We start from the raw sequence: 21126 nt of genomic DNA, 5'->3' as shown, positions 1-21126 counted from the left end.
TTCCGTGTAAATTATCACTTTTGGAGCAAAAGTAAGTGTGCTTAGAGTCACTTTAATGCCTGAAATTAGTCGAAATAGAAGCTTCTGAATAGGAGAAAAAGTCTGTAATAATGGCAATTTTGGTCACATTGAGGCTTTAAAAATTAGTTATTCAACATGAGGCACATTCCAAATGATATTTTGAGTCAATTTTTCTACAGTCCAAAAAATCAATTTTCTGATGAAAAACGATGACCCGTGACCTGTCGAAATTTCTCCAGATGGTCAGAAATGGAAATTTTTCAATGTTTAAGTTTTTTGACTGAAAATGACTATTCCATGAAAATAATCACTTTTGGAACAAAAATAAGTGTGTTTAGAGTCACTTTAATGCCTGAAATTGGTCGAAATAGAAGCTTCTGAATAGGAGAAAAAGTCTATAATAATGGCAAGTTTGGTCACATTGAGGCTTTAAAAAGAACTTATTCAACATGAGGCACATTCCAAATGACATTTTGAATCAATTTTTCTACAGTCCAAAAAATCAATTTTCTGATGAAAAACGATGACCCGTGACCTGTCGAAATTTCTCCAGATGGTCAGCAATGTAAATTTTTTAATGTTTAATTTTTTGACTGCAAATGACTATTTCATGTAAATTATCACTTTTGGAACAAAAATAGGTGTGTTTAGAGTCACTAATGCCTGAAATTTGTCAAAAATGAAGCTTCTGAATATGGCAATTTTGGTCACATTGAGGCTTTAAAAAGTAGTTATTCAACATGAGGCACATTCCATATGACATTTTGAATCAATTTTTCTACAGTCCAAAAAATCAATTTTCTGATGAAAAAAGATGACCGTGACCTGTCGAAATTTCTCCAGATGGTCAGAAATGGAAATTTTTCAATGTTTAATTTTTTGACTGAAAATGACTATTCCATGTAAATAATCACTTTTGGAACAAAAATAAGTGTGTTTAAGTCACTTTAATGCCTGAAATTGGTCAAATTAGAAGCTTCTGAATAGGAGAAAAAGTCTGTAATAATGGCAATTTTGGTCACATTGAGGCTTTAAAAAGTAGTTATTCAACATGAGGCACATTCCAAATGACATTTTGAATCAATTTTTCTACAGTCCAAAAAATCAATTTTCTGTTGAAAAACGATGACCCGTGACCTGTCGAAATTTCTCCAGATGGTCAGAAATGGAAATTTTTTAATGTTTAATTTTTTGACTGCAAATGACTATTCCGTGTAAATTATCACTTTTGGAGCAAAAGTAAGTGTGCTTAGAGTCACTTTAATGCCTGAAATTAGTCGAAATAGAAGCTTCTGAATAGGAGAAAAAGTCTGTAATAATGGCAATTTTGGTCACATTGAGGCTTTAAAAATTAGTTATTCAACATGAGGCACATTCCAAATGATATTTTGAGTCAATTTTTCTACAGTCCAAAAAATCAATTTTCTGATGAAAAACGATGACCCGTGACCTGTCGAAATTTCTCCAGATGGTCAGCAATGTAAATTTTTTAATGTTTAATTTTTTGACTGCAAATGACTATTCCGTGTAAATTATCACTTTTGGAGCAAAAGTAAGTGTGCTTGGAGTCACTTTAATGCCTGAAATTAGTCGAAATAGAAGCTTCTGAATAGGAGAAAAAGTCTGTAATAATGGCAATTTTGGTCACATTGAGGCTTTAAAAATTAGTTATTCAACATGAGGCACATTCCAAATGATATTTTGAGTCAATTTTTCTACAGTCCAAAAAATCAATTTTCTGATGAAAAACGATGACCCGTGACCTGTCGAAATTTCTCCAGATGGTCAGAAATGGAAATTTTTCAATGTTTAAGTTTTTTGACTGAAAATGACTATTCCATGAAAATAATCACTTTTGGAACAAAAATAAGTGTGTTTAGAGTCACTTTAATGCCTGAAATTGGTCGAAATAGAAGCTTCTGAATAGGAGAAAAAGTCTATAATAATGGCAAGTTTGGTCACATTGAGGCTTTAAAAAGAACTTATTCAACATGAGGCACATTCCAAATGACATTTTGAATCAATTTTTCTACAGTCCAAAAAATCAATTTTCTGATGAAAAACGATGACCCGTGACCTGTCGAAATTTCTCCAGATGGTCAGCAATGTAAATTTTTTAATGTTTAATTTTTGGACTGCAAATGACTATTTCATGTAAATTATCACTTTTGGAACAAAAATAGGTGTGTTTAGAGTCACTAATGCCTGAAATTTGTCAAAAATGAAGCTTCTGAATATGGCAATTTTGGTCACATTGAGGCTTTAAAAAGTAGTTATTCAACATGAGGCACATTCCATACGACATTTTGAATCAATTTTTCTACAGTCCAAAAAATCAATTTTCTGATGAAAAAAGATGACCGTGACCTGTCGAAATTTCTCCAGATGGTCAGAAAATGAAATTTTTCAATGTTTAATTTTTTGACTGAAAATGACTATTCCATGTAAATAATCACTTTTGGAACAAAAATAAGTGTGTTTAAGTCACTTTAATGCCTGAAATTGGTCAAATTAGAAGCTTCTGAATAGGAGAAAAAGTCTGTAATAATGGCAATTTTGGTCACATTGAGGCTTTAAAAAGTAGTTATTCAACATGAGGCACATTCCATATGACATTTTGAATCAATTTTTTTACAGTCCAAAAAAATCAATTTTCTGATGAAAAACGATGACCCGTGACTTGCCGAAATTTCTCCAGATTGTCAGAAATGGAAATTTTTTAATGTTTAATTTTTTGACTGCAAATGACTATTCCATGCAAATTATCACTTTTGGAACAAAAATAAGTGTATTTAGAGTTACTTTAATGCCTGAAATTGGTCGAAATAGAAGCTTCTGAATAGGAGAAAAAGTCTATAATAATGGCAATTTTGGTCACATTGAGGCTTTAAAAAGAAGTTATTCAACATGAGGCACATTCCAAATGACATTTTGAATCAATTTTTCTACAGTCCAAAAAATCAATTTTCTGATGAAAAACAATGACCCATGACCTGTCGAAATTTTTCCAGATGGTCAGAAATGTAAATTTTTTAATGTTTAATTTTTTGACTGCAAATGACTATTCCATGTAAATTATCACTTTTGGAACAAAAATAAGTGTGTTTAGAGTCACTAATGCCTGAAATTTGTCAAAAATGAAGCTTCTGAATATGGCAATTTTGGTCACATTGAGGCTTTAAAAAGTAGTTATTCAACATGAGGCACATTCCATATGACATTTTGAATCAATTTTTCTACAGTCCAAAAAATCAATTTTCTGATGAAAAAAGATGACCGTGACCTGTCGAAATTTCTCCAGATGGTCAGAAATGGAAATTTTTCAATGTTTAATTTTTTGACTGAAAATGACTATTCCATGTAAATAATCACTTTTGGAACAAAAATAAGTGTGTTTAAGTCACTTTAATGCCTGAAATTGGTCAAATTAGAAGCTTCTGAATAGGAGAAAAAGTCTGTAATAATGGCAATTTTGGTCACATTGAGGCTTTAAAAAGTAGTTATTCAACATGAGGCACATTCCAAATGACATTTTGAATCAATTTTTCTACAGTCCAAAAAATCAATTTTCTGTTGAAAAACGATGACCCGTGACCTGTCGAAATTTCTCCAGATGGTCAGAAATGGAAATTTTTTAATGTTTAATTTTTTGACTGCAAATGACTATTCCGTGTAAATTATCACTTTTGGAGCAAAAGTAAGTGTGCTTAGAGTCACTTTAATGCCTGAAATTAGTCGAAATAGAAGCTTCTGAATAGGAGAAAAAGTCTGTAATAATGGCAATTTTGATCACATTGAGGCTTTAAAAATTAGTTATTCAACATGAGGCACATTCCAAATGATATTTTGAGTCAATTTTTCTACAGTCCAAAAAATCAATTTTCTGATGAAAAACGATGACCCGTGACCTGTCGAAATTTCCCCAGATGGTCAGCAATGTAAATTTTTTAATGTTTAATTTTTTGACTGCAAATGACTATTCCGTGTAAATTATCACTTTTGGAGCAAAAGTAAGTGTGCTTAGAGTCACTTTAATGCCTGAAATTAGTCGAAATAGAAGCTTCTGAATAGGAGAAAAAGTCTGTAATAATGGCAATTTTGGTCACATTGAGGCTTTAAAAATTAGTTATTCAACATGAGGCACATTCCAAATGATATTTTGAGTCAATTTTTCTACAGTCCAAAAAATCAATTTTCTGATGAAAAACGATGACCCGTGACCTGTCGAAATTTCTCCAGATGGTCAGAAATGGAAATTTTTCAATGTTTAAGTTTTTTGACTGAAAATGACTATTCCATGAAAATAATCACTTTTGGAACAAAAATAAGTGTGTTTAGAGTCACTTTAATGCCTGAAATTGGTCGAAATAGAAGCTTCTGAATAGGAGAAAAAGTCTATAATAATGGCAAGTTTGGTCACATTGAGGCTTTAAAAAGAACTTATTCAACATGAGGCACATTCCAAATGACATTTTGAATCAATTTTTCTACAGTCCAAAAAATCAATTTTCTGATGAAAAACGATGACCCGTGACCTGTCGAAATTTCTCCAGATGGTCAGCAATGTAAATTTTTTAATGTTTAATTTTTTGACTGCAAATGACTATTTCATGTAAATTATCACTTTTGGAACAAAAATAGGTGTGTTTAGAGTCACTAATGCCTGAAATTTGTCAAAAATGAAGCTTCTGAATATGGCAATTTTGGTCACATTGAGGCTTTAAAAAGTAGTTATTCAACATGAGGCACATTCCATATGACATTTTGAATCAATTTTTCTACAGTCCAAAAAATCAATTTTCTGATGAAAAAAGATGACCGTGACCTGTCGAAATTTCTCCAGATGGTCAGAAATGGAAATTTTTCAATGTTTAATTTTTTGACTGAAAATGACTATTCCATGTAAATAATCACTTTTGGAACAAAAATAAGTGTGTTTAAGTCACTTTAATGCCTGAAATTGGTCAAATTAGAAGCTTCTGAATAGGAGAAAAAGTCTGTAATAATGGCAATTTTGGTCACATTGAGGCTTTAAAAAGTAGTTATTCAACATGAGGCACATTCCAAATGACATTTTGAATCAATTTTTCTACAGTCCAAAAAATCAATTTTCTGTTGAAAAACGATGACCCGTGACCTGTCGAAATTTCTCCAGATGGTCAGAAATGGAAATTTTTTAATGTTTAATTTTTTGACTGCAAATGACTATTCCGTGTAAATTATCACTTTTGGAGCAAAAGTAAGTGTGCTTAGAGTCACTTTAATGCCTGAAATTAGTCGAAATAGAAGCTTCTGAATAGGAGAAAAAGTCTGTAATAATGGCAATTTTGGTCACATTGAGGCTTTAAAAATTAGTTATTCAACATGAGGCACATTCCAAATGATATTTTGAGTCAATTTTTCTACAGTCCAAAAAATCAATTTTCTGATGAAAAACGATGACCCGTGACCTGTCGAAATTTCTCCAGATGGTCAGCAATGTAAATTTTTTAATGTTTAATTTTTTGACTGCAAATGACTATTCCGTGTAAATTATCACTTTTGGAGCAAAAGTAAGTGTGCTTAGAGTCACTTTAATGCCTGAAATTAGTCGAAATAGAAGCTTCTGAATAGGAGAAAAAGTCTGTAATAATGGCAATTTTGGTCACATTGAGGCTTTAAATATTAGTTATTCAACATGAGGCACATTCCAAATGATATTTTGAGTCAATTTTTCTACAGTCCAAAAAATCAATTTTCTGATGAAAAACGATGACCCGTGACCTGTCGAAATTTCTCCAGATGGTCAGAAATGGAAATTTTTCAATGTTTAAGTTTTTTGACTGAAAATGACTATTCCATGAAAATAATCACTTTTGGAACAAAAATAAGTGTGTTTAGAGTCACTTTAATGCCTGAAATTGGTCGAAATAGAAGCTTCTGAATAGGAGAAAAAGTCTATAATAATGGCAAGTTTGGTCACATTGAGGCTTTAAAAAGAACTTATTCAACATGAGGCACATTCCAAATGACATTTTGAATCAATTTTTCTACAGTCCAAAAAATCAATTTTCTGATGAAAAACGATGACCCGTGACCTGTCGAAATTTCTCCAGATGGTCAGCAATGTAAATTTTTTAATGTTTAATTTTTGGACTGCAAATGACTATTTCATGTAAATTATCACTTTTGGAACAAAAATAGGTGTGTTTAGAGTCACTAATGCCTGAAATTTGTCAAAAATGAAGCTTCTGAATATGGCAATTTTGGTCACATTGAGGCTTTAAAAAGTAGTTATTCAACATGAGGCACATTCCATACGACATTTTGAATCAATTTTTCTACAGTCCAAAAAATCAATTTTCTGATGAAAAAAGATGACCGTGACCTGTCGAAATTTCTCCAGATGGTCAGAAAATGAAATTTTTCAATGTTTAATTTTTTGACTGAAAATGACTATTCCATGTAAATAATCACTTTTGGAACAAAAATAAGTGTGTTTAAGTCACTTTAATGCCTGAAATTGGTCAAATTAGAAGCTTCTGAATAGGAGAAAAAGTCTGTAATAATGGCAATTTTGGTCACATTGAGGCTTTAAAAAGTAGTTATTCAACATGAGGCACATTCCATATGACATTTTGAATCAATTTTTTTACAGTCCAAAAAAATCAATTTTCTGATGAAAAACGATGACCCGTGACTTGCCGAAATTTCTCCAGATTGTCAGAAATGGAAATTTTTTAATGTTTAATTTTTTGACTGCAAATGACTATTCCATGCAAATTATCACTTTTGGAACAAAAATAAGTGTATTTAGAGTTACTTTAATGCCTGAAATTGGTCGAAATAGAAGCTTCTGAATAGGAGAAAAAGTCTATAATAATGGCAATTTTGGTCACATTGAGGCTTTAAAAAGAAGTTATTCAACATGAGGCACATTCCAAATGACATTTTGAATCAATTTTTCTACAGTCCAAAAAATCAATTTTCTGATGAAAAACAATGACCCATGACCTGTCGAAATTTTTCCAGATGGTCAGAAATGTAAATTTTTTAATGTTTAATTTTTTGACTGCAAATGACTATTCCATGTAAATTATCACTTTTGGAACAAAAATAAGTGTGTTTAGAGTCACTAATGCCTGAAATTGGTCAAAATAGAAGCTTCTGAATAGGAGAATAAGTCTGTAATAATGGCAATTTTGATCACATTGAGGCTTTAAAAAGTAGTTATTCAACATGAGGCACATTCCAAATGACATTTTGAATCAATTTTTCTACAGTCCAAAAAATCAATTTTCTGATGAAAAACGATGACCCGTGACCTGTCGAAATTTCTCCAGATGGTCAGGAATGGAAATTTTTTAATGTTTAATTTTTTGACTGCAAATGACTATTCCGTGTAAATTATCACTTTTGGAGCAAAAGTAAGTGTGCTTAGAGTCACTTTAATGCCTGAAATTAGTCGAAATAGAAGCTTCTGAATAGGAGAAAAAGTCTGTAATAATGGCAATTTTGATCACATTGAGGCTTTAAAAATTAGTTATTCAACATGAGGCACATTCCAAATGATATTTTGAGTCAATTTTTCTACAGTCCAAAAAATCAATTTTCTGATGAAAAACGATGACCCGTGACCTGTCGAAATTTCCCCAGATGGTCAGCAATGTAAATTTTTTAATGTTTAATTTTTTGACTGCAAATGACTATTCCGTGTAAATTATCACTTTTGGAGCAAAAGTAAGTGTGCTTAGAGTCACTTTAATGCCTGAAATTAGTCGAAATAGAAGCTTCTGAATAGGAGAAAAAGTCTGTAATAATGGCAATTTTGGTCACATTGAGGCTTTAAAAATTAGTTATTCAACATGAGGCACATTCCAAATGATATTTTGAGTCAATTTTTCTACAGTCCAAAAAATCAATTTTCTGATGAAAAACGATGACCCGTGACCTGTCGAAATTTCTCCAGATGGTCAGAAATGGAAATTTTTCAATGTTTAAGTTTTTTGACTGAAAATGACTATTCCATGAAAATAATCACTTTTGGAACAAAAATAAGTGTGTTTAGAGTCACTTTAATGCCTGAAATTGGTCGAAATAGAAGCTTCTGAATAGGAGAAAAAGTCTATAATAATGGCAAGTTTGGTCACATTGAGGCTTTAAAAAGAACTTATTCAACATGAGGCACATTCCAAATGACATTTTGAATCAATTTTTCTACAGTCCAAAAAATCAATTTTCTGATGAAAAACGATGACCCGTGACCTGTCGAAATTTCTCCAGATGGTCAGCAATGTAAATTTTTTAATGTTTAATTTTTTGACTGCAAATGACTATTTCATGTAAATTATCACTTTTGGAACAAAAATAGGTGTGTTTAGAGTCACTAATGCCTGAAATTTGTCAAAAATGAAGCTTCTGAATATGGCAATTTTGGTCACATTGAGGCTTTAAAAAGTAGTTATTCAACATGAGGCACATTCCATATGACATTTTGAATCAATTTTTCTACAGTCCAAAAAATCAATTTTCTGATGAAAAAAGATGACCGTGACCTGTCGAAATTTCTCCAGATGGTCAGAAATGGAAATTTTTCAATGTTTAATTTTTTGACTGAAAATGACTATTCCATGTAAATAATCACTTTTGGAACAAAAATAAGTGTGTTTAAGTCACTTTAATGCCTGAAATTGGTCAAATTAGAAGCTTCTGAATAGGAGAAAAAGTCTGTAATAATGGCAATTTTGGTCACATTGAGGCTTTAAAAAGTAGTTATTCAACATGAGGCACATTCCAAATGACATTTTGAATCAATTTTTCTACAGTCCAAAAAATCAATTTTCTGTTGAAAAACGATGACCCGTGACCTGTCGAAATTTCTCCAGATGGTCAGAAATGGAAATTTTTTAATGTTTAATTTTTTGACTGCAAATGACTATTCCGTGTAAATTATCACTTTTGGAGCAAAAGTAAGTGTGCTTAGAGTCACTTTAATGCCTGAAATTAGTCGAAATAGAAGCTTCTGAATAGGAGAAAAAGTCTGTAATAATGGCAATTTTGGTCACATTGAGGCTTTAAAAATTAGTTATTCAACATGAGGCACATTCCAAATGATATTTTGAGTCAATTTTTCTACAGTCCAAAAAATCAATTTTCTGATGAAAAACGATGACCCGTGACCTGTCGAAATTTCTCCAGATGGTCAGCAATGTAAATTTTTTAATGTTTAATTTTTTGACTGCAAATGACTATTCCGTGTAAATTATCACTTTTGGAGCAAAAGTAAGTGTGCTTAGAGTCACTTTAATGCCTGAAATTAGTCGAAATAGAAGCTTCTGAATAGGAGAAAAAGTCTGTAATAATGGCAATTTTGGTCACATTGAGGCTTTAAAAATTAGTTATTCAACATGAGGCACATTCCAAATGATATTTTGAGTCAATTTTTCTACAGTCCAAAAAATCAATTTTCTGATGAAAAACGATGACCCGTGACCTGTCGAAATTTCTCCAGATGGTCAGAAATGGAAATTTTTCAATGTTTAAGTTTTTTGACTGAAAATGACTATTCCATGAAAATAATCACTTTTGGAACAAAAATAAGTGTGTTTAGAGTCACTTTAATGCCTGAAATTGGTCGAAATAGAAGCTTCTGAATAGGAGAAAAAGTCTATAATAATGGCAAGTTTGGTCACATTGAGGCTTTAAAAAGAACTTATTCAACATGAGGCACATTCCAAATGACATTTTGAATCAATTTTTCTACAGTCCAAAAAATCAATTTTCTGATGAAAAACGATGACCCGTGACCTGTCGAAATTTCTCCAGATGGTCAGCAATGTAAATTTTTTAATGTTTAATTTTTGGACTGCAAATGACTATTTCATGTAAATTATCACTTTTGGAACAAAAATAGGTGTGTTTAGAGTCACTAATGCCTGAAATTTGTCAAAAATGAAGCTTCTGAATATGGCAATTTTGGTCACATTGAGGCTTTAAAAAGTAGTTATTCAACATGAGGCACATTCCATACGACATTTTGAATCAATTTTTCTACAGTCCAAAAAATCAATTTTCTGATGAAAAAAGATGACCGTGACCTGTCGAAATTTCTCCAGATGGTCAGAAAATGAAATTTTTCAATGTTTAATTTTTTGACTGAAAATGACTATTCCATGTAAATAATCACTTTTGGAACAAAAATAAGTGTGTTTAAGTCACTTTAATGCCTGAAATTGGTCAAATTAGAAGCTTCTGAATAGGAGAAAAAGTCTGTAATAATGGCAATTTTGGTCACATTGAGGCTTTAAAAAGTAGTTATTCAACATGAGGCACATTCCATATGACATTTTGAATCAATTTTTTTACAGTCCAAAAAAATCAATTTTCTGATGAAAAACGATGACCCGTGACTTGCCGAAATTTCTCCAGATTGTCAGAAATGGAAATTTTTTAATGTTTAATTTTTTGACTGCAAATGACTATTCCATGCAAATTATCACTTTTGGAACAAAAATAAGTGTATTTAGAGTTACTTTAATGCCTGAAATTGGTCGAAATAGAAGCTTCTGAATAGGAGAAAAAGTCTATAATAATGGCAATTTTGGTCACATTGAGGCTTTAAAAAGAAGTTATTCAACATGAGGCACATTCCAAATGACATTTTGAATCAATTTTTCTACAGTCCAAAAAATCAATTTTCTGATGAAAAACAATGACCCATGACCTGTCGAAATTTTTCCAGATGGTCAGAAATGTAAATTTTTTAATGTTTAATTTTTTGACTGCAAATGACTATTCCATGTAAATTATCACTTTTGGAACAAAAATAAGTGTGTTTAGAGTCACTAATGCCTGAAATTGGTCAAAATAGAAGCTTCTGAATAGGAGAATAAGTCTAATAATGGCAATTTTGATCACATTGAGGCTTTAAAAAGTAGTTATTCAACATGAGGCACATTCCAAATGACATTTTGAATCAATTTTTCTACAGTCCAAAAAATCAATTTTCTGATGAAAAACGATGACCCGTGACCTGTCGAAATTTCTCCAGATGGTCAGGAATGGAAATTTTTTAATGTTTAATTTTTTGACTGCAAATGACTATTCCGTGTAAATTATCACTTTTGGAACAACAATAAGTGTGTTTAAGTCACTTTAATGCCTGAAATTGGTCGAAATAGAAGCTTCTGAATAGGAGAAAAAGTCTGTAATAATGGCAATTTTGGTCACATTGAGGCTTTAAAAAGTAGTTATTCAACATGAGGCACATTCCAAATGACATTTTGCATCAATTTTTCTACAGTCCAAAAAATCAATTTTCTGATGAAAAACGATGACCCGTGACCTGTCGAAATTTCTCCAGATTGTCAGAAATGGAAGTTTTTTAATGTTTAATTTTTTGACTGCAAATGACTATTCCATGTAAATTATCACTTTTGGAACACAAATAAGTGTTTTTAGAGTTACTTTAATGCCTGAAATTGGTCGAAATAGAAGCTTCTGAATAGGAGAAAAAGTCTATAATAATGGCAATTTTGGTCACATTGAGGCTTTAAAAAGTAGTTATTCAACATGAGGCACATTCCAAATGAGATTTTGAATCAATTTTTCTACAGTCCAAAAAATCAGTTTTCTGATGAAAAACGATGACCCGTGACCTGTCGAAATTTCTCCAGATTGTCAGAAATTGAAATTTTTTAATGTTTAATTTTTTGACTGCAAATGACTATTCCATGTAAATTATCACTTTTGGAACAAAAATAAGTGTATTTAGAGTTACTTTAATGCCTGAAATTGGTCGAAATAGAAGCTTCTGAATAGGAGAAAAAGTCTATAATAATGGCAATTTTGGTCACATTGAGGCTTTAAAAAGAAGTTATTCAACATGAGGCACATTCCAAATGACATTTTGAATCAATTTTTCTACAGTCCAAAAAATCAATTTTCTGATGAAAAACAATGACCCGTGACCTGTCGAAATTTCTCCAGATGGTCAGAAATGTAAATTTTTTAATGTTTAATTTTTTGACTGCAAATGACTATTCCATGTAAATTATCACTTTTGGAACAAAAATAAGTGTGTTTAGAGTCACTAATGCCTGAAGGTCAAAATAGAAGCTTCTGAATAGGAGAATAAGTCTGTAATAATGGCAATTTTGGTCACATTGAGGCTTTAAAAAGTAGTTATTCAACATGAGGCACATTCCAAATGACATTTTGAATCAATTTTTCTACATTCCAAAAAATCAATTTTCTGATGAAAAACGATGACCCGTGACCTGTCAAAATTTCTTCAGATGGTCAGAAATTGAATTTTTTTTAATGTTCAATTTTATGACTGCAAATGACAATTCCATGTAAATTATCCCTTTTGGAACAAAAATAAGTGTGTTTAGAGTCACTTTAATGCCTGAAATTGGTCAAAATAGAAGCTTCTGAATAGGAGAAAAAGTCTGTAATAATGGCAATTTTGGTCACATTGAGGCTTTAAAAATTAGTTATTCAACATGAGGCACAATCCAAATGATATTTTGAGTCAATTTTTCTACAGTCCAAAAATCATTTTTCTGATGAAAAACGATGACCCGTGACCTGTCGAAATTTCTCCAGATGGTCAGAAATGGAAATTTTTAAATGTTTAATTTTTTGACTGAAAATGACTATTCCATGTAAATAATCACTTTTGGAACAAAAGTAAGTGTGTTTAAGTCACTTTAATGCCTGAAATTGGTTGAAATAGAAGCTTCTGAATAGGAGAAAAAGTCTATAAGAATGGCAATTTTGGTCACATTGAGGCTTTAAAAAGAACTTATTCAACATGAGGCACATTCCAAATGACATTTCGAATCAATTTTTCTACAGTCCAAAAAATCAATTTTCTGATGAAAAACGATGACCCGTGAGCTGTCGAAATTTCTCCAGATGGTCAGCAATGTAAATTTTTTAATGTTTAATTTTTTGACTGCAAATGACTATTCCATGTAAATTATCACTTTTGGAACAAAAATAAGTGTGTTTAGAGGCACTAATGCCTGAAATTTGTCAAAAATGAAGCTTCTGAATATGAGAATAAGTCTGTAATAATGGCAATTTTGGTCACATTGAGGCTTTAAAAAGTAGTTATTCAACATGAGGCACATTCCAAATGACATTTTCAATCAATTTTTCTACAGTCCAAAAAATCAATTTTCTGATGAAAAACGATGACCCGTGACCTGTCGAAATTTCTCCAGATGGTCAGAAATGGAAATTTTTTAATGTTTAATTTTTTGACTGCAAATGACTATTCCGTGTAAGTTATCACTTTTGGAACAAAAATAAGTGAGTTTAGAGTCACTTTAATGCCTGAAATTGGTCGAAATAGAAGCTTCTGAATAGGAGAAAAAGTCTGTAATAATGGCAATTTTGGTCACATTGAGGCTTTAAAAAGAAGTTATTCAACATGAGGCACATTCCAAATGACATTTTGAATCAATTTTTCTACAGTCCAAAAAATCAATTTTCTGATGAAAAACGATGACCCGTGACCTGTCGAAATTTCTCCAGATGGTCAGAAATGGAAATTTTTCAATGTTTAAGTTTTTTGACTGAAAATGACTATTCCATGAAAATAATCACTTTTGGAACAAAAATAAGTGTGTTTAAGTCACTTTAATGCCTGAAATTGGTTGAAATAGAAGCTTCTGAATAGGAGAAAAAGTCTATAATAATGGCAATTTTGGTCACATTGAGGCTTTAAAAAGAAGTTATTCAACATGAGGCACATTCCAAATGACATTTTGAATCAATTTTTCTACAGTCCAAAAAATCAATTTTCTGATGAAAAACGATGACCCGTGACCTGTCGAAATTTCTCCAGATGGTCAGAAATGGAAATTTTTTAATGTTTAATTTTTTGACTGCAAATGACTATTCCGTGTAAATTATCACTTTTGGAACAAAAATAAGTGTGTTTAGAGTCACTTTAATGCCTGAAATTGGTCGAAATAGAAGCTTCTGAATAGGAGAAAAAGTCTATAATAATGGCAATTTTGGTCACATTGAGGCTTTAAAAAGAAGTTATTCAACATGAGGCACATTCCAAATGACATTTTGAATCAATTTTTCTACAGTCCAAAAAATCAATTTTCTGATGAAAAACGATGACCCGTGACCTGTCGAAATTTCTCCAGATGGTCAGAAATGGAAATTTTTTAATGTTTAAGTTTTTTGACTGAAAATGACTATTCCATGAAAATAATCACTTTTGGAACAAAAATAAGTGTGTTTAGAGTCACTAATGCCTGAAATTTGTCAAAAATGAAGCTTCTGAATATGAGAATAAGTCTGTAATAATGGCAATTTTGGTCACATTGAGCCTTTAAAAAGTAGTTATTCAACATGAGGCACATTCCAAATGACATTTTGAATCAATTTTTCTACAGTCCAAAAAATCAATTTTCTGATGAAAAACGATGACCCGTGTCTGTCGAAATTTCTCCAGATGGTCAGAAATGGAAATTTTTTAATGTTTAATTTTTTGACTGCAAATGACTATTCCGTGTAAATTATCACTTTTGGAACAAATATAAGTGTGTTTAGAGTCACTTTAATGCCAGAAATTGGTCGAAATAGAAGCTTCTGAATAGGAGAAAAGGTCTGTAATAATGGCAATTTTGGTCACATTGAGGCTTTAAAAAGAAGTTATTCAACATGAGGCACATTCCAAATGACATTTTGAATCAATTTTTCTACAGTCCAAAAAATCAATTTTCTGTTGAAAAACGATGACCCGTGACCTGTCAAAATTTCTCCAGATTGTCAGAAATGGAAATTATTTAATGTTTAATTTTTTGACTGCAAATGACTATTCCATGTAAATTATCACCTTTGGAACAAAAATAGGTGTGTTTAGAGTCACTTTAATGCCAGAAATTGGTCGAAATAGAAGCTTCTGAATAGGAGAAAAAGTCTATAATAATGGCAATTTTGGTCACATTGAGGCTTTAAAAAGAAGTTATTCAACATGAGGCACATTCCAAATGACATTTTGAATCAATTTTTCTACAGTCCAAAAAATCAATTTTCTGATGAAAAACGATGACCCGTGACCTGTCGAAATTTCTCCAGATGGTCAGAAATGGAAATTTTTTAATGTTTAATTTTTTGACTGCAAATGACTATTCCGTGTAAATTATCACTTTTGGAGCAAAAGTAAGTGTGCTTAGAGTCACTTTAATGCCTGAAATTAGTCGAAATAGAAGCTTCTGAATAGGAGAAAAAGTCTGTAATAATGGCAATTTTGGTCACATTGAGGCTTTAAAAAGAAGTTATTCAACATGAGGCACATTCCAAATGACATTTTGAATCAATTTTTCTACAGTCCAAAAAATCAATTTTCTGATGAAAAACGATGACCCGTGACCTGTCGAAATTTCTCCAGATGGTCAGAAATGGAAATTTTTTAATGTTTAAGTTTTTGGACTGAAAATGACTATTCCATGAAAATAATCACTTTTGGAACAAAAATAAGTGTGTTTAGAGTCACTAATGCCTGAAATTTGTCAAAAATGAAGCTTCTGAATATGAGAATAAGTCTGTAATAATGGCAATTTTGGTCACATTGAGCCTTTAAAAAGTAGTTATTCAACATGAGGCACTTTCCAAATGACATTTTGAATCAATTTTTCTACAGTCCAAAAAATCAATTTTCTGATGAAAAACGATGACCTGTGATCTGTCGAAATTTCTCCAGATGGTCAGAAATGGAAATTTTTTAATGTTTAATTTTTTGACTGCAAATGACTATTCCGTGTAAATTATCACTTTTGGAACACATATAAGTGTGTTTAGAGTCACTTTAATGCCAGAAATTGGTCGAAATAGAAGCTTCTGAATAGGAGAAAAGGTCTGTAATAATGGCAATTTTGGTCACATTGAGGCTTTAAAAAGAAGTTATTCAACATGAGGCACATTCCAAATGACATTTTGAATCAATTTTTCTACAGTCCAAAAAATCAATTTTCTGATGAAAAACGATGACCCGTGACCTGTCGAAATTTCTCCAGATGGTCAGAAATGGAAATTTTTTAATATTTAATTTTTTGACTGAAAATGACTATTCCATGAAAATAATCACTTTTGGAACAAAAATAAGTGTGTTTAAGTCACTTTAATGCCTGAAATTGGTTGAAATAGAAGCTTCTGAATAGGAGAAAAAGTCTATAAGAATGGCAATTTCGGTCACATTGAGGCTTTAAAAAAACTTATTCAACATGAGGCACATTCCAAATGACATTTCGAATCAATTTTTCTACAGTCCAAAAAATCAATTTTCTGATGAAAAACAATGACCCGTGACCTGTCGAAATTTCTCCAGATGGTCAGCAATGTACATTTTTTAATGTTTAATTTTTTGACTGCAAATGACTATTCCATGTAAATTATCACTTTTGGAACAAAAATAAGTGTGTTTAGAGTCACTAATGCCTGAAATTTGTCAAAAATGAAGCTTCTGAATATGAGAATAAGTCTGTAATAATGGCAATTTTGGTCACATTGAGCCTTTAAAAAGTAGTTATTCAACATGAGGCACATTCCAAATGACATTTTGAATCAATTTTTCTACAGTCCAAAAAATCAATTTTCTGATGAAAAACGATGACCCTTGACCTGTCAAAATTTCTTCAGATGGTCAGAAATTGAATTTTTTTTAATGTTTAATTTTATGACTGCAAATGACTATTCCATGTAAGTGATCACTTTTGGAATAAAAATAAGTGTGTTTAGAGTCACTTTAATGCCTGAAATTGGTCGAAATAGAAGCTTCTGAATAGGAGAAAAAGTCTGTAATAATGGCAATTTTGGTCACATTGAGGCTTTAAAAAGTAGTTATTCAACATGTGGCACATTCCAAATGACATTTTGAATCAATTTTTCTACAGTCCAAAAAATCAATTTTCTGATGAAAAACGATGACCCGTGACCTGTCGAAATTTCTCCAGATGGTCAGAAATGGAAATTTTTTAATGTTTAATTTTTTGACTGCAAATGACTATTCCATGTAAATTATCACTTTTGGAACAAAAATAAGTGTGTTTAGAGTCACTTTAATGCCTGAAATTGGTCGAAATAGAAGCTTCTGAATAGGAGAAAAGGTCTGTAATAATGGCAATTTTGGTCACATTGAGGCTTTAAAAAGAAGTTATTCAACATGAGGCACATTCCAAATGACATTTTGAATCAATTTTTCTACAGTCCAAAAAATCAATTTTCTGTTGAAAAACGATGACCCGTGACCTGTCAAAATTTCTCCAGATTGTCAGAAATGGAAATTATTTAATGTTTAATTTTTTGACTGCAAATGACTATTCCATGTAAATTATCACCTTTGGAACAAAAATAGGTGTGTTTAGAGTTACTTTAATGCCTGAAATTGGTCGAAATAGAAGCTTCTGAATAGGAGAAAAAGTCTATATTAATGGCAATTTTGGTCACATTGAGGCTTTAAAAAGAAGTTATTCAACATGAGGCACATTCCAAATGACATTTTGCATCAATTTTTCTACAGTCCAAAAAATCAATTTTCTGTTGAAAAACGATGACCCGTGACCTGTCGAAATTTCTCCAGATGGTCAGAAATGGAAATTTTTTAATGTTTAATTTTTTGACTGCAAATGACTATTCCGTGTAAATTATCACTTTTGGAGCAAAAGTAAGTGTGCTTAGAGTCACTTTAATGCCTGAAATTAGTCGAAATAGAAGCTTCTGAATAGGAGAAAAAGTCTGTAATAATGGCAATTTTGGTCACATTGAGGCTTTAAAAATTGGTTATTCAACATGAGGCACATTCCAAATGATATTTTGAGTCAATTTTTCTACAGTCCAAAAAATCAATTTTCTGATGAAAAACGATGACCCGTGACCTGTCGAAATTTCTCCAGATGGTCAGCAATGTAAATTTTTTAATGTTTAATTTTTTGACTGCAAATGACTATTCCGTGTAAATTATCACTTTTGGAGCAAAAGTAAGTGTGCTTAGAGTCACTTTAATGCCTGAAATTAGTCGAAATAGAAGCTTCTGAATAGGAGAAAAAGTCTGTAATAATGGCAATTTTGGTCACATTGAGGCTTTAAAAATTAGTTATTCAACATGAGGCACATTCCAAATGATATTTTGAGTCAATTTTTCTACAGTCCAAAAAATCTATTTTCTGATGAAAAACGATCGAAATTTCTCCAGATGGTCAGAAATGGAAATTTTTCAATGTTTAAGTTTTTTGACTGAAAATGACTATTCCATGAAAATAATCACTTTTGGAACAAAAATAAGTCTGTTTAGAGTCACTTTAATGCCTGAAATTGGTCGAAATAGAAGCTTCTGAATAGGAGAAAAAGTCTATAATAATGGCAATTTTGGTCACATTGAGGCTTTAAAAAGAACTAATTCAACATGAGGCACATTCCAAATGACATTTTGAATCAATTTTTCTACAGTCCAAAAAATCAATTTTCTGATGAAAAACGATGACCCGTGACCTGTCGAAATTTCTCCAGATGGTCAGCAATGTAAATTTTTTAATGTTTAATTTTTTGACTGCAAATGACTATTTCATGTAAATTATCACTTTTGGAACAAAAATAAGTGTGTTTAGAGTCACTAATGCCTGAAATTTGTCAAAAATGAAGCTTCTGAATATGGCAATTTTGGTCACATTGAGGCTTTAAAAAGTAGTTATTCAACATGAGGCACATTCCATATGACATTTTGAATCAATTTTTCTACAGTCCAAAAAATCAATTTTCTGATGAAAAAAGATGACCGTGACCTGTCGAAATTTCTCCAGATGGTCAGAAATGGAAATTTTTCAATGTTTAATTTTTTGACTGAAAATGACTAGTCCGTGTAAGTTATCACTTTTGGAACAAAAATAAGTGTGTTTAGAGTCACTTTAATGCCTGAAATTGGTCGAAATAGAAGCTTCTGAATAGGAGAAAAAGTCTATAATAATGGCAATTTTGGTCACATTGAGGCTTTAAAAAGAAGTTATTCAACATGAGGCACATTCCAAATGACATTTTGAATCAATTTTTCTACAGTCCAAAAAATCAATTTTCTGATGAAAAACGATGACCCGTGACCTGTCGAAATTTCTCCAGATGGTCAGAAATGGAAATTTTTCAATGTTTAAGTTTTTTGACTGAAAATGACTATTCCATGAAAATAATCACTTTTGGAACAAAAATAAGTGTGTTTAAGTCACTTTAATGCCTGAAATTGGTTGAAATAGAAGCTTCTGAATAGGAGAAAAAGTCTATAAGAATGGCAATTTCGGTCACATTGAGGCTTTAAAAAGAACTTATTCAACATGAGGCACATTCCAAATGACATTTCGAATCAATTTTTCTACAGTCCAAAAAATCAATTTTCTGATGAAAAACAATGACCCGTGACCTGTCAAAATTTCTCCAGATGGTCAGAAATGGAAATTTTTTAATGTTTAATTTTTTGACTGCAAATGACTATTCCATGTAAATTATCACTTTTGGAACAAAAATAAGTGTGTTTAGAGTCACTTTAATGCCTGAAATTGGTTGAAATAGAAGCTTCTGAATAGGAGAAAAGGTCTGTAATAATGGCAATTTTGGTCACATTGAGGCTTTAAAAAGAAGTTATTCAACATGAGGCACATTCCAAATGACATTTTGAATCAATTTTTCTACAGTCCAAAAAATCAATTTTCTGTTGAAAAACGATGACCCGTGACCTGTCAAAATTTCTCCAGATTGTCAGAAATGGAAATTATTTAATGTTTAATTTTTTGACTGCAAATGACTATTCCATGTAAATTATCACCTTTGGAACAAAAATAGGTGTGTTTAGAGTTACTTTAATGCCTGAAATTGGTCGAAATAGAAGCTTCTGAATAGGAGAAAAAGTCCATATTAATGGCAATTTTGGTCACATTGAGGCTTTAAAAAGAAGTTATTCAACATGAGGCACATTCCAAATGACATTTTGAATCAATTTTTCTACAGTCCAAAAAATCAATTTTCTGTTGAAAAACGATGACCCGTGACCTGTCGAAATTTCTCCAGATGGTCAGAAATGGAAATTTTTTAATGTTTAATTTTTTGACTGCAAATGACTATTCCGTGTAAATTTTCACTTTTGGAGCAAAAGTAAGTGTGCTTAGAGTCACTTTAATGCCTGAAATTAGTCGAAATAGAAGCTTCTGAATAGGAGAAAAAGTCTGTAATAATGGCAATTTTGGTCACATTGAGGCTTTAAAAATTGGTTATTCAACATGAGGCACATTCCAAATGATATTTTGAGTCAATTTTTCTACAGTCCAAAAAATCAATTTTCTGATGAAAAACGATGACCCGTGACCTGTCGAAATTTCTCCAGATGGTCAGCAATGTAAATTTTTTAATGTTTAATTTTTTGACTGCAAATGACTATTCCATGAAAATAATCACTTTTGGAACAAAAATAAGTGTGTTTAGAGTCACTTTAATGCCTGAAATTGGTCGAAATAGAAGCTTCTGAATAGGAGAAAAAGTCTATAATAATGGCAATTTTGGTCACATTGAGGCTTTAAAAAGAACTAATTCAACATGAGGCACATTCCAAATGACATTTTGAATCAATTTTTCTACAGTCCAAAAAATCAATTTTCTGATGAAAAACGATGACCCGTGACCTGTCGAAATTTCTCCAGATGGTCAGCAATGTAAATTTTTTAATGTTTAATTTTTTGACTGCAAATGACTATTTCATGTAAATTATCACTTTTGGAACAAAAATAAGTGTGTTTAGAGTCACTAATGCCTGAAATTTGTCAAAAATGAAGCTTCTGAATATGGCAATTTTGGTCACATTGAGGCTTTAAAAAGTAGTTATTCAACATGAGGCACATTCCATATGACATTTTGAATCAATTTTTCTACAGTCCAAAAAATCAATTTTCTGATGAAAAAAGATGACCGTGACCTGTCGAAATTTCTCCAGATGGTCAGAAATGGAAATTTTTCAATGTTTAATTTTTTGACTGAAAATGACTATTCCATGTAAATAATCACTTTTGGAACAAAAATAAGTGTGTTTAAGTCACTTTAATGCCTGAAATTGGTCAAATTAGAAGC

The sequence above is a fragment of the Triturus cristatus genome, chromosome 9, assembly GCF_964204655.1.
Source record: "Triturus cristatus chromosome 9, aTriCri1.1, whole genome shotgun sequence".
In the NCBI taxonomy this organism is placed as follows: Eukaryota; Metazoa; Chordata; class Amphibia; order Caudata; family Salamandridae; genus Triturus; species Triturus cristatus.
The sequence above is the reverse complement of the archived record's forward strand: the minus strand, read 5'-3'. Positions refer to the sequence as shown.